The sequence below is a fragment of the Pteropus alecto genome, unplaced genomic scaffold, assembly GCF_000325575.1.
Source record: "Pteropus alecto unplaced genomic scaffold, ASM32557v1 scaffold15, whole genome shotgun sequence".
NCBI lineage: Eukaryota > Metazoa > Chordata > Mammalia > Chiroptera > Pteropodidae > Pteropus > Pteropus alecto.
Genome location: NW_006436286.1, coordinates 1,050,205 through 1,064,665, shown reverse-complemented (window position 1 = coordinate 1,064,665; position 14,461 = coordinate 1,050,205). Strand labels below are relative to the sequence as shown.

Genomic DNA, 14,461 nt, shown 5'->3' with positions numbered 1-14,461 from the left:
GAGAGAGAGAGAGAGGAGCGAGGCGGCTGCCCTGGGAGGAAGCAAGCCCAGCAGGGTTTTGAACCGAATCTGTTTAACCGGATCCTGATTGCGGAGGGAGACGGGGGACAGAGGGACAGTGTGACGAGCCTGCAGCAGCCAGCGCAGCCTCGAGCTCCGATCTCCGAAGAGACAGCTGATCGGAGGGCCCGACGCGCCCCACCCCGCTCACCGCAGCTGCGGAAAACGAGAAAGGACTAGAAAGTTCCGCGAGGGCAGTGTCCTGAGTCCCCCTGTCCCGCCGCTGCTGGTCCCCCCGCCACCACCGCCCGCTGCTCTGTGGGGAACGGGAAGCTGCGGAGGGGAGGCGGCCGCAGGTGGGCTTCACGGAGCCCGCGGACCAGTGGTGCGGGCTAACGCCCCGCGGCTGCTGCGCCCACGGCGACGCTGGAGTCATTCATAAGGCTGGGACTCAAAGGGGGCTGGCCCCGCTCCAGGTCCCGGTGGCTGGGGACAGGGAGAGAGCAGTCAGGCCTGAGTGCGGCAGGCTCCAGGGGTCCCCACCTGCAGCCCTCCCCCTCTTGCTGGCTTTGGGGCCAGGGAGGAGGCCCCTCCAGAAAGACGTCATCTGTCAGCCCGCGAGCGGGAGGTGGGGGTGGGGGCTGAAGTTAGGCAGATTCGTCTGGTCACATGACGGGGATCCGCATCATGTGACGACTCCGGTGATGTTGGAGGCAGCATGTGACTCGGGGCTACGTGTTCTCCAAAACAGTTGCAATACACAAACACAGCAGGCTCCCCTCCGCGCCCCAGCCTCTCCTGGGCCCTCCCTGCCTCTGGTCGGAGCTGACCCAATGGGAAGCCGGCGTCCTGCAGCCACTGCCCCGTGAGCACCGGTGTCTGCAGACCAGGCCGCGGCCGGGCCCCTGGGAGCAAGCCCACCGTTCCGCAGCCCTCAGACCCTGTCCGGTAAGTTCCCGAGTGCGCACGCCGCCGCCGTCACCTGTGGCTCTGCCCCAGACGGCCTCACCCGCAGGCGGGCGCCCTGGCCGCTCATCGGGGCGCCTTGCAGCCTGACCCACGGGACAGCCAGCGGGGAGCCGAGCAGGGGCTTCCCGCCTCTGCGCCCCTCCCAGCCCCTCCGAGGAGGCTGCAGCTGTCAGGCTGTCATCCCCGGCTCCCTCTCCGCCACCCCCGGCTTCCCCGGCTTCACCCCGCTTCCCTCACGCTCTGCTTTCCTCAGGCACCCTCTCCCCTTCGCCTTTTAAAATGACGTGTTTTGGAAACCGAGCCCCTTATGTCCTTTCTGTCCAGAACCGGAAAGAGCAGCTGGGGGACCCGGTGCCTGGCTGGCAGGGCGCTGAGCGCCCGCGAGCCGCTCCCCCCGCCGACGCCGTGCGTGTGCACGTGTGTGTGCACGCGTGTGTCGACGGGGACTGACGCATCTCTTGGGGCCTCAGCGCTGTTTCCTGGTGGGCGTGTGTCGGCTCCGACCCCAGCTCAGTGCGGGGCTCACCCAGTGGCGGGGGTTGGGGGGCAGTTACAGCAGTTGGGGACGAGGCTCTGACCCGAATGTCGCCCCGGGGAGCAGTCGGGGCTCACCCAGGAGCCAGCGCTCAGCGCTGAGGGGCTGCTCAGGTGTCACGAGGCCACACCTTTGCAGAATGAGGCCGAGTGGTGGCTGAGGAAGAAGCTCTGGGGAAGGCGAATGCAAATTTAATCACGGGGTTAATCACTGGGCATGGAGGCGACCTCGGCCACGTCAGAGTTCTGATCCACTGTTCTGCAGGTGAGCCGACATCATTCGGCAGGAAATAATTAACGATTGTGGACCACATCCCCACAACGGCTCAGCGAGTACATGCTATTTCCATTCCCAGGCTGAGGAAGAAGCTCTGGGGAAGGCGAATGCAAATTTAATCACGGGGTTAATCACTGGGCATGGAGGCGACCTCGGCCACGTCAGAGTTCTGATCCACTGTTCTGCAGGTGAGCCGACATCATTCGGCAGGAAATAATTAACGATTGTGGACCACATCCCCACAACGGCTCAGCGAGTACATGCTATTCCCCTTTAGAGATGGGGACACTGAGGTACACGGCGGCCACTTAGCTGTCTCGGTTAGTGAGTGACAGGGCCGGGAGCTGAGCACAGGCAGCTTCTGTCCAGACCCTCACAGCTGACCAGTACGCCGACCCGCCCCGCGGTGTCTCCCTGCATCACGGCGTGACAGGTAGCGTGCAAAATCTGGAGCTCCCTTTGTGAGCAAAACAGAAACACTGCCCTTGTGGATTTTACAGCCCAGGGCAGAAGGCAGCCATTAAGCACATCACCCGAGACAATACGTTACTTCAAACTGGGGTTTTTGCTAAGAATGGGAGCATAGCGGGGTGCGGCGAGGGTCCGTCACCGGGGACATGCTTCCACTGGGGTGGGGAAGGAAGAGCTGGTCAGAGGAGGTCCATCTGCCGATGTGACATCCAGCTCATTCCCACTTTCAGCCACTTCAAAACGTAGTGGCTTGGAACACGTCCTCGTAGTTCATCCTGCCGGGGGCTGGCCCCTGCAGAAGAGGTCATCGGGTGGCACGGCGTCCCTACCCGGCTTCACTCTGCGGCCACTCGGCTGGCCGGCTGGCTGCAGGGCTCGATCTCAGCTGTCCTCATTCGGGCGTCCACTGATGGGCAGGGCAGCTGGATGCTCCCGCCCCGCGTCCCCACCTGGAGTGAGCCGGTGCAGCCTGCTGCCTGCGATGGGGCTTCCAACAGCAGCAAGAGAGGGGCGCCCCGTGCTCGGGCACCGCCCGCGTCTGCTTCCTGACTGCGCCGGTGCCCGAGGCCGAGACAGAGCCTGAGCTTGGGCTGCAGAGCCCGGCACCTCTCGGCCAGAGCAGCCGCAAAGCGTGGCATCTGTCTGTCTCCAGTCTACGACGTGCAGTCACACGACACGCTGGAAACCGCCTGCCTCTGTCAGGAGCCAGGGGAAGCCGGAGCCGGCGTCATGTGATCAAAAGTGAACTTAGACTCGGTCGCATGTCGGACTTCTTTGCTGCTCAGAGCAAGCAGGAGCCTGAGCATCGCGTTCGGACACAGGTCGGGGGGCATCTGGGATGTGCTGCAGAAATGAGAAATGCCCCCAGCCCTTCTCACAGCGTGGTCCGGGCGTGACTTGGAGCCCAGGAAACCTTGTGAGACTGTCGCCCTAGGATGGCATTTGGGCACATGGGACTCAGAACGCATTTCGGGGTTCGGGCGGGCCGCAGCGTGTGCAAAGGCCCTGAGGGAAGGAAGTCGATGGCTCGTTGGGGAAATAGGGGGTCATTTAGTTTCATGTAATTGTGGTGGACGGGGCCGAGCGTGGACAGATCACAATACTGTTTTAAGAGGTAGAACAAGCAGCTAATGGACTTGACAGGCGTTGAAGAAAAGGGGCGTATTCTAGAAGCCCCCCAGGTTGGTGATGCTATCGCCTAGGGTGCAAAGACTAGGAGAGAATTAGAATTCTTTATGGGGCCGGCGCATGGAGAGGGGAAGAAAGTAGGGAAAAAATCAGATTTTCTATCAGCTGGGTCAAGTGTTGCTGAGACACCGAGCGCACTGCGGAAGCATCTTGATTTTTGTGTTCGCTCAAAAAAAAAAACAAAAAACAAAAAAAAAAAACACTAAGAACGGGAGCCTCCAGGCTGTGCGAACCATCGGCGCGGGAGAGAGGGAACGGGTCCACAGTGTGCGAGCGACATAGATGTTTTCTTAATAGGAGGGACTAATGAGGAAAAAGGTAGAGCAGATCCACGAACGCTTGTAGATCTGGTGGTGGAAGGGTGAAGGATTTGCTGCCAACCGTAGTTTTCACGATGGAGGACGAGGCACGGCCATTAGCAGAGAGGAAGGAGAGCGGGTGAGAGATGCCGCTCATGCAGGGCGGGCTTCTTGCAGAGGGAGACCTCGGGCCGGAAGGAAAGACGCAGGGCTGAGGGCTGAGGGCAGAGGACGGAGCGGGCGGTGGGGCGCGTCTCCAGTGGCTCGCAAGCGCCCAGGCTCGAGCGCCTGGAGACGGGGACTTTGGAGGGGTTGATGGGGTGCGATTGCCCAGCCTGGAACCTCAGCCACACCCGATGGGACAGCGCCGGGAAGGAACAGGGAAGAAGGAGGTGGCGGGCTGGAGGGAGTTCGGCATCTCCCATCAGTGGGTCCTGCATTGCCAAGGAGTTTGGCATCTCCTTGGCAATGCGGGACCCGCTGAGTCCGCGTCTGCGTCTTCACCAGCTCCCCGGGGGCTTTGCATGCACCATAAAGACCGAGAGGCAGCGATCTGGACTGTCTCGTGGAAAAAAGAGGTGCTACTCCGGGCCAGGTGAGAAGGGAACGAACCCCAAAACGTTCCTTTCAAAACAGACCTCCACTTCGCAAACGCTCCTTTACTTTTTTATTTTATTTTATTTCTTTTCGTTCCTTTATTTTTCACCTGGTTTTTATGTCGCTTTAACTTTCAGTACCCAACATTTCAAACGTTCAAACGTTGCGACACCCGGTGTGCCGTCCTCAGCTCCAGTGATTTTCAACTCGCTGGCCGAGCTCGTGTCCTTCATGCCGTCGTCCCTCCCGCCCAGGGTCGTTTTTGAACCGAATCTTCCACTGCTTTGATTTCTTCTGTAACTATGTCATTAGCTAGCTCTAAAAGACAGGGACCCCCTGCCCCGCTCTTTAAAACATCACGGCCGCACCGTCGCCACGTCCCAATAAAATCAAGAATAAATCCTCATTAGCATCCGATATCCGGTTGATGTTCACATATCTGCAGTGGTCATGATGTCTGATCAGTAATTTGTTTGTGTGGGATCCAGACCAGACCCCTGCATGGCAACTGGTAATTTTTAATTTCCAGACTCCTCCGTCGTCACCTTTTATCCTCTCAAAGTTTCCTGCGGAAGAGACAAGATGCTCCGCCCTCTAGATTTTCCCCAAGTCCGCTCTTCGATGACTGTCGGCTCTCGGTGTCCCTTAACACGCCCCTCTCTCCTTGTTTCTCTGAAGAGTGGTAGTGAGACCTGGTAATAATTGCTTCTGAAAGAAACTTGGATGGCGAAATATATCGCATCCAACATGTATGAAACATACATGTACAGCCTAAAGAATAAAAACATCCTTGGACCAGCCACCCAGCGCCTTAGGAGCCCGCCAGCCCGAGCCCCGTACTCATCTTCCCGAGAGGCAAACCCTGTGCCGACTTCCGTAATCACCGTTTTGCTCACTTTATCACAAATGTGTACATCCCTCAGCAAACTGGTTTTTAGGGTTTTTTTTTTTTCGATGTTCCGAGTCGTACGTAAATGTAATCACAGCACAGATGTTTTTCTGCGACCTTTATTTTGTTCGATGTTTTATTTTGGGGGGATTTGCCCACATTTGTGTTTCTAGCCATTGTTCGGTCACTGTCACTGGTGTTCAGTGATCTACCACACGAATGTGCCACAATTCATCCATTCTACTTTTTTTTTAATTAGTTAATTTTTTTCTTTTATTATGGCGACATTGGTTAGCGAAATCCAATATGTGTCAACTGCACACTTTAACAGTAAGGCACATCCATATGACGCCGTGTGTTCACCTCCCGTAGTTAGATTTCTTTCGGTCACCACGTCTTTGACCCTCTGTACCCCGTCTGCCTCCCCGCTCCCCCCACCCCTAACCACTGGTCTATAGTCCATGTCCATGAGTCTCTGTTTGTCCTGTTCGTTTGTTGCTTTTAGGTTTATATCCCACATAGAAGTGATATCGTGTGGTTTCCAACTTTTTCTGTCTGGCTCGCTTCGCTCGGCATGGTTATCTCGAGATCCATTCGACTCTTGCCTGGTTCGGGGGCCTTTTGCACCACGCCCCTGTGAACATTCTTGTGCACGTGGCTCTCGTGCACCTGTGCGAGCCCTTCCCTAGGTGCACACCTGGGGGCGGAAGCGCTGGAACAGAGCGGGGGGAAAGCTGCCGAGCGAGCGGTGCCGGCCGGTCCCCAAGCGCGACGCGCTTCCTTTCCGGTCCCTTTGTCACCTGGCCGCCGCCGCACCGGGCGCTTCTCCCGCGCCCCGGCCCAAGAGGAGGAAGCAGCTCCCCTCGCCCCGTTTTCATCTTGGAGGGGGCTCGCGTTCCGTCCTTCGCCAGACAGTCCCCGGACTCCCCACGTCCTCCGGGGCGGTCATGGCAGTTTTATCGGCTTCCTTCGGGGGCGGTGCGTGTCCCCGATTTTTCCCGGGCCTGTGGCCTGGCAGCCGTGTTCGCCGTTTGAGAACGCAGCGCCTCTTCAGGCCTCTACGGACAGGCTCCAGCAGGCGAAGCAGGACTCCAGCCGGGCCGTCCGGCGCTGATCGTAGGCGCACTGGCGGCCGGGGTCCTTGGCCAGGCAGGCCCAGCACCTCAGTCGGCAGGTGAGCAAGGCCGGTGCTTGGACGCGTGGGGACCGGCCTGGTGCCTTGGTCCATGCGGGAGGACCTGGAGGCCGGTTCCCCGGCTGGCCTTGGCGCCTGAGTCTGCGTGGGTGGGCCCGCATGCTCAGCCCACCAGGTGCTGGGAGCCCCAGGGGCGGGCCTGGCGTCTGGACCCATGGAGACCCGTCGCCGGCCATGCGGAGAATGACCAGCAGGTGGCCTCGCTCTTCAGCAGTGGTGGGACGTTACCCCAGCAGGTGCACGTGGGCGCGCTGGGCGGCGTAGGGGGCGGTGCAACTCCTATTCCTAGCTGTTCCTTCTAGTCCCGTCTCATGAATGCTTCGTAATTTACTGAAAGCAACTGCAGTAGCACAGTGGACTGTAAATAAACGCGCACGGTGGCCGAATAGACGCGCACGAAGGCCAAATAAACGTGCACAATGGCCAAATAAATGCGCACGAAGGCTGAATAAATGCGCACGAAGGCCAAATAGACGCGCACGGTGGCCGAATAAACACGCACGGTGGCCGAATAAATGTGCACGAAGGCCGAATAGACGCGCACGATGGCCAGATAGACGCGCACGAAGGCCGAATAGACGCGTGCGGTGGCCGAATAGACGCGCACGGTGGCCGAATAGACGCGCACGGTGGCCGGGCTGCAGGCTCAGAACGTGCACCGCAGAAGTGAATGAGCGCGGTTCGGGGACCACGGCCGGGGTCTCCTACCTTCTACTTCCTCTTTGGAGAGGATGTCACGGACCGAGGCGCTTACGGCCGTCTTAGTTACCAGCAGGTGTAAAGACAGGTTCCCGTCTCCTCGATAGAGCCGTGTGTCCTGAGCATCCATAAAGCAACATCCCTACAATCTCTCGGTGGAGACAGAAAATGTGGGAACTTTGCTTTGAATGGCGGGTCTCGCTATTATCAGAGTACATCAGAGAGGGTCAAGGACAGAACTTCACGCCTCACGAAGTTACCTCTTTGCTCGTGCGGATGCAGTGAGAATTAGTTTTGTCTGACCACCAGGCCTAAGCCAATGGGAGGAGCCGACGGACAGCAGGGAGCGACCGGATGCAGGTGGTAAAGCACGTCCTGTCCTGTTGTAATTCTTAGTCACTCAGCTGTCACTCCGCACATTCTTATGTCTTTGTCTGGAGAATGGAAAGAGATAAAATTTGGACTGGAATGACAGACAAACTAAAAATCCCGGGGTGTGGGCGGAAGGAAAGATTTCACTGAGAAGGCTCTTGAATCGGGTGAGTGAAAGTTCACGGAGGTGACGAGGGAGAAGCAGAGGAGAACGTTCTGGACAGAGGGGACGAGGGGCACAGACACGGGCGGGAGATCGCTCGCCTGGTGAACCGTAGGTGGTATGGCGAGCCTGGGGCACACAGGTTGCAGACGCAGCGTGTGAGCCAAGTAACGAGGTCACTAAGGGTTGGGTGAGGCTGTGCGCGGACCCCTGCCCAGCCTCTTCCTGGCTCTGTGACCTTGGGCAAGTGGCCACAGCCGTTCGTAATCCCTGTCTGTAAATTCACAGTCAGACCCTGGCGCCCACCTCCGAGGGCTGCCAAGAGTTTGAAATGACAGCGTCCGTCCGAGACGCCTGGTGCGGCACTGGTCACGCGGCGCCACGGAAGGTCTTGGTGAATCCAGTGTCATCGTAGCTGCTGCTGTCACACCCCTCGAGGGTCTCGGTGATGGACTGGCTCGTATACCATGTCGAGCTCGGGTTTTGTAGTTTAGGTCAGTGTTTCTAAAATGTGACCAATTTGTCTATAAAAGAAAGCGTCCTCAGGCCGTTTGGCAGTTTCTGTGGCCCAAGCGATGGGAAAGTACGTGCTTGAGAATTTTATGCATTTGAAAGGGGAGAAGAACGGTCCGATCCCATCCTGCTCTCGGGAGCAGCCCTCGGTGCCTGCGGATGGCTCAGGCTGGGCGGGGGCCTCAGCAGCTGCAGTTAACGCTCAGCTGTGAGGATGCGGGTTGTCGTAGTGACGTCTTTTGCATATTGTGTGTGCAGCCTTTGCGGCTTCAATTGTTCCTGTGGTTAAGGAAAGTAGATTAGCACCTAAGAAGTGGCTCGCGGATGTGCAGAAGCAGCGGTACCAGTAGTAGAAACCCTGCAGCTCCGAAGCGTAACCGGTGAGCGGGACTTCGGGACACGCTGGGACGAGAGCACCTGTGAGCGTGACGATGTCCCCCGGGGGAAGTGCGAATGGGAAGCGTGGCTACGAACAGCTGGGATCTGGGTTTTATCGAGCGAGCAAGAGAGAGAGAGCTCCCTCTCGTCTCCGGACACTGGAGAAAATTCGATCGGAGAGCATCGTGATGCACTCGGGGATGTCACCTCGTTTCCAAAATACGAACCTTTCCGGTCAGCCCGTCAGGTGCTCCTGTAGTATTTTCCGGTGTGAAACCGGTTAGTTTCATTTCCCGGCACACGGAGGCGGGAACGGCGGCACCCGCGGGTGCGATCCTTGCTGCTAAGACCGGCCTCACGTTCAGGACAAATGGGACGCCGCCAGGGAGGGCAAAGGCAGCCGCCAGCCAGCCCGACGGGGGGTCGTGGGCTGCACAGCGCAGGTGGCGGACACGCAGGGCGGGACTCTGATCGCTCTAACGAGGGTGCCCGGGGTCCGTTGAAACGTCGAGAGAAACCGTGGCTGGGGAAAGCACGCACAGGCCCTTTGCATCTGGGAGGGTGGTCTGGGCGTTTGAGACGCGTGTGCTTGTTGCCGCCGGGTTCTGTTTATCCATCGATCGAATGTGGTTTTTGCGAGACGCGACGCAGACAGGAAGGGTCCTGAGGTCCTGCTGACGGAGGACCAGCTACGCGTGCAGCAGAGCGTGGGGCCCCAGTATCGTCGCCGTGACGATGTGAGCCCACTCGCTCAGTGAGAATCACGCGCCTCGCTCGTCCGTAAGCCAGCCGGGGGTCCTTCCCATTTCAGCTGGGCTCGCTCAGGCGCCAGTGATAAGACGGGGTGGGAGGAACCAGCTACGTAATCTGTGCAGCTCAGTGCAAAATAAAAACACAGGGTCCCTGACTGAAAAATCATTAACGATCTCAGGACGATGACGGCAGAACCTGGCCCGGGGGCTTTGCTAGCACAGGACCCTGTGCGTGACTACGGAGGCCGTGGGCCGTGAAGCCGGCCGGGCCGTGGGTCCTGCAAGCGCGGCTGCCCCTCGTCTGGGCATCAGCGGGCTCCCGGCCGGTCTGAGACAGACTTAGCTGGAACGGCTGGTGTCCCCGAACTCCGCCCCATGGGTCCCCTCCTCCAGCAGACCGGCCCGCGCATGTCCCCGTGGCAGCCGCGTGAGCGAGAACAAGCAAGCCCGCGCGTGCAAGCCTTTCAAGTGTGTACTTGTGTCCCATTCACTAACGTCCCACCGAGTCCCAGCAGGTCACGTGGCCGACGCAGAGAGGGTGCAGGAGGGTGCTCCAGCCTCGGATGACAAAGGGGGCATGGATGCGACAGGGGCCGAAGGGTCGGGGCCGTTTTTGTTGTCTGCCTCATTTGAGGACTCACAACTAGCCGCGCCTGAGCGCTCCGCCCTGATCGGAGCTCGGTGTCGGAGAAGGAACGGAATCATGGGCTGGATCACGGCTCGGGCGCTGAGCGGCGTTCCGCGGGGGGACGGGCGGCGGGGCGTTAGACGCTTCTTCACGGTCAGTGGCTCGCCGTCCCGCGAAGGGACCCGCGCGGGTCGTCGAGACGAGGCGGAGACAAGCTCCCGCTGTGACGCGATGACGCCGTGGAAGGCCAGGCACGGTCAGCCCTGCCCTGGCCACTCTCAGTGTTGCGAGGAAAGGTCAGGGCGGGGGTGTCCCGTGGGCGTCCGCGCGCAGCGGTCAGTAGCGCGGGACAGCCCGGCGCGGCCGGCTATTCCGGGCTGAGGATCGAAGGCCGGGGAGGGGGCTCCCTTCTCTTCCCACACACCTCTGGGCAGTGTGAGCGCCGGTAACTGAGCTCAGACTGGGGGTCGGAGAGTGGAAGGATGGTCACGGGCCTCCTCGTCGCGGTCCGGCCCCGGTGGAGGTGACCACCGTCCGTACAACCTGCGGAACGGTGACCTCGCAGCTGCGCAGGGTGCTGGGGAGGGGCCGGGAGAGGCCTGAGAGGCGGCGTGGGGGCAGCAACGAGCGTTCTCGGAGAGAGAGGCGCCCGGGGTGGGATTAAAAGGTGACCCCAGGCGCCCGGTTTGGAGGGTGGGGTGCCAAGAAGGAGAGGGGTTTACGGTCGCTGGTAATTAGGTTCGAGAGCCGCCTCCCGGCCGGGGAGGGCACAGAGGCAGCGGTGCACGTCACCGTGGGGACACAGATCTGAGCTGCGCATGTGTCTCGGGGATACGGGACAGTCCAGTGACAGGGACTCCGCCCGCCCCCTGCCCTTCCTGGCTGCGTCTCCAGCCACAGTCACGGCCACAGGCAACCGGCTCAACCAGCTTCCATCTCCCAACCTCCACTTTGCACCGCATGCCTTGGTGTAGTTTTTTTGCTAACGCTTGGACTCTACATCTCCACAGCGGGCGTGCGTGTGCGTGTGTGTGTGTGTGTGCGTGTGTGTGTGTGCGTGCGTGTGTGTGTGCGCGCGCGTGCGTGCGGCTGTCCAGCTTCCGCTCACCCTACTTCTGCCGACAGCTCCTGCTTTTCGCCTGAGGGTCCACGCCCCTCCCCGCCTCCCACGAGCTCTGTAGCGTTGACCCCACCTCGTTCGGGGCAGGGCGTGTGTACGCAGGTGACGCGGGCCCGTCAGGATCTCCGGTCCACCCCTCATGACGACCGACCCGGCGGCGAGCAGGGGATCACACAGGGGAGAGAAGTCATTGACCGAGACTCCCGGGACCTACGCACGGCCTTCCCTCCGGATGCCAGGCCAGAAGGAGAGGGGACGCTACGTTACAGCCATCGCGGCCGCCAGGGAGTCGAGGGCGGAGCCGACGCCGAGACCAGAGACCCGAGGAACGAAGCTCACGGGGTGGTTCGGGGTCTCCTGGTTGCGAGCGAAGCGTCCTCCTGGTGGCTTTACTTATTCTTGTCGGTTTTCCTCTGGCGCGGTGGCTCTCAGAGACACGTGTCACCAGGGCACCAGGGTTTTTGACACCCTCCCAGGTCGTCCTATCGTGCAGCCCAGTCTGAGAATCCGCTAAGAGCTAATGATGCCTCTAGTGGTCACTCTTGGTTTTCGTTTTTCGAAATGTCCTTTTGAATAAAGTACCATCTATGCAGAAATATAGCACACGGGGAAAAAGAATGCACGGCGAGCGAAGCTGGAAACCCTGACACTGAGCCGCGAGCTGTGGCCGGCAGCCCAGACGCCCCCGTCTGCCGTAGCCCCCTAACCGGCGTCTTCCCATCCAGACCCACTGGGCGTCTGCTGCCCCCTGGGACCATCCGAGCCACGACGTGCCTTCCAGCCTGTCCCACCTAGCGCCGACGCTGGAATCTTGGGAAATCCCGCTCCTGGGTTTTCTTGCACAGGAGGCACGTCCATGCTTACGAGGTAGCACCCCGAGTTTCGCGGGGTGTCCGTGCCACCGTGTTCCTGGTTTCCAGCCCATCCCCTCTCTAGAGCTGGCCGTGCTGCCAGCCAGAGCGTCCGTCCCTGCTGTCACTTTGGGAGGAGGTTCCCGGGCTCACGAGAGGTGGAAGGAACAGTGAGGCCAGAGCGGGCGGCTCACACTCTGCCCGCAGAGGCGTCTGTCCTTCCTGGAGGCGGAGCGTCAGGCAGGTGCCGCTGCTGCCTCCTGCAGCCCCTGCGGTTACTCCCAGGTGCGCTACCTTGGAGAGCAAACACAGGGGCAGGCCCTGGGGACAGCCTGGCCGCTTCCTCCCCAGCCTCCGCCCTGGGGACTGGCCTCACGTCCCAGATTCGCTCTCCCCTCGGGCTTCTCCCAGGCCCCTTGGGAGGAAGCACCCTCTCCCGGGGGGTGGGGGGAAGGGGCGCTCGGCGTCCAGTCTCCCCACCCTGGTTTTGCCGCCGATGTGAACCCTCTCACGGCCTGTCTCAGGGACCCCTCGCCGGTTCTCGTTTATCACTAGGACTCTCGTGTATCTTGGCAGTTATGGACCCACGTGCAAAATGCACGTGGGCAGGTCAACGTAAGATTTATATTTCCTGTCGGTCTAGTGGCATTTGGGTAGATGCCATGCCGAGAAATCGGGTGGGGAGGCCGGCGAGAGGTGGCATCTCGCAGCTAAAGGTGAGCCTTAGCGCAGCGTTACTGGCTCCGTTGATCGAAGCTGTAAATATAAAATCCTCATTTCCCCTAAGTCTTTAATACACAACTTGCGTCGCCGTGTTCATGAGTCTAGCTATGTCTTCCCCGCCAGTTAATGACTAATATTTACTTGTTATTCTATCCATGCTAAATCGGCGTGTCAATCTGACAGTTAATTCTCCTAAATATTGAACATCGTTTACAAACTTGATTAATCGCATTCCCTGAGCTTTGGCGTTTCTTCCCACAAGTACAAATTTGATTGTCGTCAGTGCTTCGAGCGTCTGACGAGACTTATAAACGCCAGACACGGACTCGCTAAGCACTGAAACGGTATTTACAGACCTGGTCCGTCCAGGATCACTGACTGACCCAGAGGCTTCAAGCTTTCACAATCCATCGCGTTCTCGTAAATATTTCTAGTCGTCAATATTCTTACCGCGGTCAAACGCTCTTGCTCTGGCCCTCTGCCTGTTACACCCGTTGGTACCGGGCAGCTGGAAGCAGCAGGAGGAAAAACGCACAATCACGCTTCTTGGCTCTGCTTTAAGTCTGCGCCCACGAGTGTCCAGCTGTCCCCGAGTACCGCCCGCCCCGATGCTGGGTTCCCTGCTGTGCTTGGCCTCTCGCGGCCCCGCCCAGCTTTCCCTCTCTGTCTTTCTTGGAGGACGGTAGGACGGTCATTCGCTCATTCGCCTTTTTTCCTCTTTCTAAATTATTTCTCTTTTAACATCGTGATGATTTTTTCCCCGCTGCCTACCACGCCTGGTCTTCCTAGGCGGTCTCCCATCCAAGGACTAACCAGGCCCGACTCTGCTGAGCCTCCGAGATCAGACGCGGTCGGGCTCGTTCAGGGGGGCGTGGCCGTAGACAAAATCATGATGATTTTTGGTTGTGGTAAAGCGTGCGTAAGGTGAAACTCGCCATCCTAGCCCTTTCTAAGGATCCCAGGGAGCCCCTTGCCGCTTGCCCCTCCCAGGTCCCGGCGGACGACCTCACCTACGACATGACCGGCAGGAACAGTCAGAGAAGAGTGTTTCTTCCTTCCCGCTGCAGACCTACGACCCGCCCGCGTGGGCACCACCTCACCCGCCTCCCCTCTTGCAGGCCCGGCCCTGCCACCCTGCGCCCCGGCACCCTCGGCTGCTCACGGCCCCGTGTCGCCCCAGCTCCCCCCTGCACGCCCAGTGTGCAAAGCTTTCCTGGGCTTTTCCTCCCCTTCCAGCTGCTACCCTGTCATAGGAAAAGTTCTTCACAGAGCTGAGACGCCTGCTTCCTCTCCGCCTTGCTCTGCAACGCACCCCGCCGCCCGCCAGCCGTGCCCTCCCCGTGAGGGACACACGCCCGCTGGAGTTCACCCCCTCCCCAGACCTCAGAGGGCCCCGAGGCGCGGGAGTCCCTCTCCCAATGGCCCCAAACCAGCTCCATGGGCGCGAGGGGCTGGTCCCTGGAAGCAGGAGCTGTGTGTCTGGACTCATGTGACGCGGGCTGGTCGCTGGGGAGGCGCTGGGGAGGGTGAGGGTGGGGGTTGGGGGGCTTGGCCGTTCAGGCTGGAGGGAGGAAAGCAAAGCTGGGGTGGGGGAGGCAGCGCAGGGAGCCAGCTCCCTCTGGCGGGGAACTCGGGGAATCAGAGAATTCTGATAGAGACGCGGAGTGTTCGTCCGGGGAAGGTGGGCTTCTCCGCAGCGGCTTGGGGCCTGATGGCCTTTAGCCATTTAGACGCGTGATGTGTACGCCCTGCCTCGGACCCGTGACGCCACGGCCGCCCGCCCCGGCCAGATGTGGCCGAGGCCCACGGAGCCGCCCTGTGGAGGCTGCCGTTGGCCTCTGGT

At 60.0% G+C, this 14,461-nt stretch overlaps 1 protein-coding gene across 1 annotated transcript in view; it reads left to right on the top strand.

Annotated features, from left to right (window-relative positions):
- The first annotated feature begins 684 nt into the window (after positions 1 to 684).
- Positions 685 to 14,461, top strand: part of TNRC6A (trinucleotide repeat containing 6A) — a 126,050-nt gene continuing 112,273 nt past the window's right edge. Inside the window, exon 1 of the mRNA XM_025047294.1 lies at positions 685 to 948. The gene's annotated coding sequence lies outside the window, so the exon portion shown is untranslated. The remainder of the gene's footprint in view (positions 949 to 14,461) is intronic.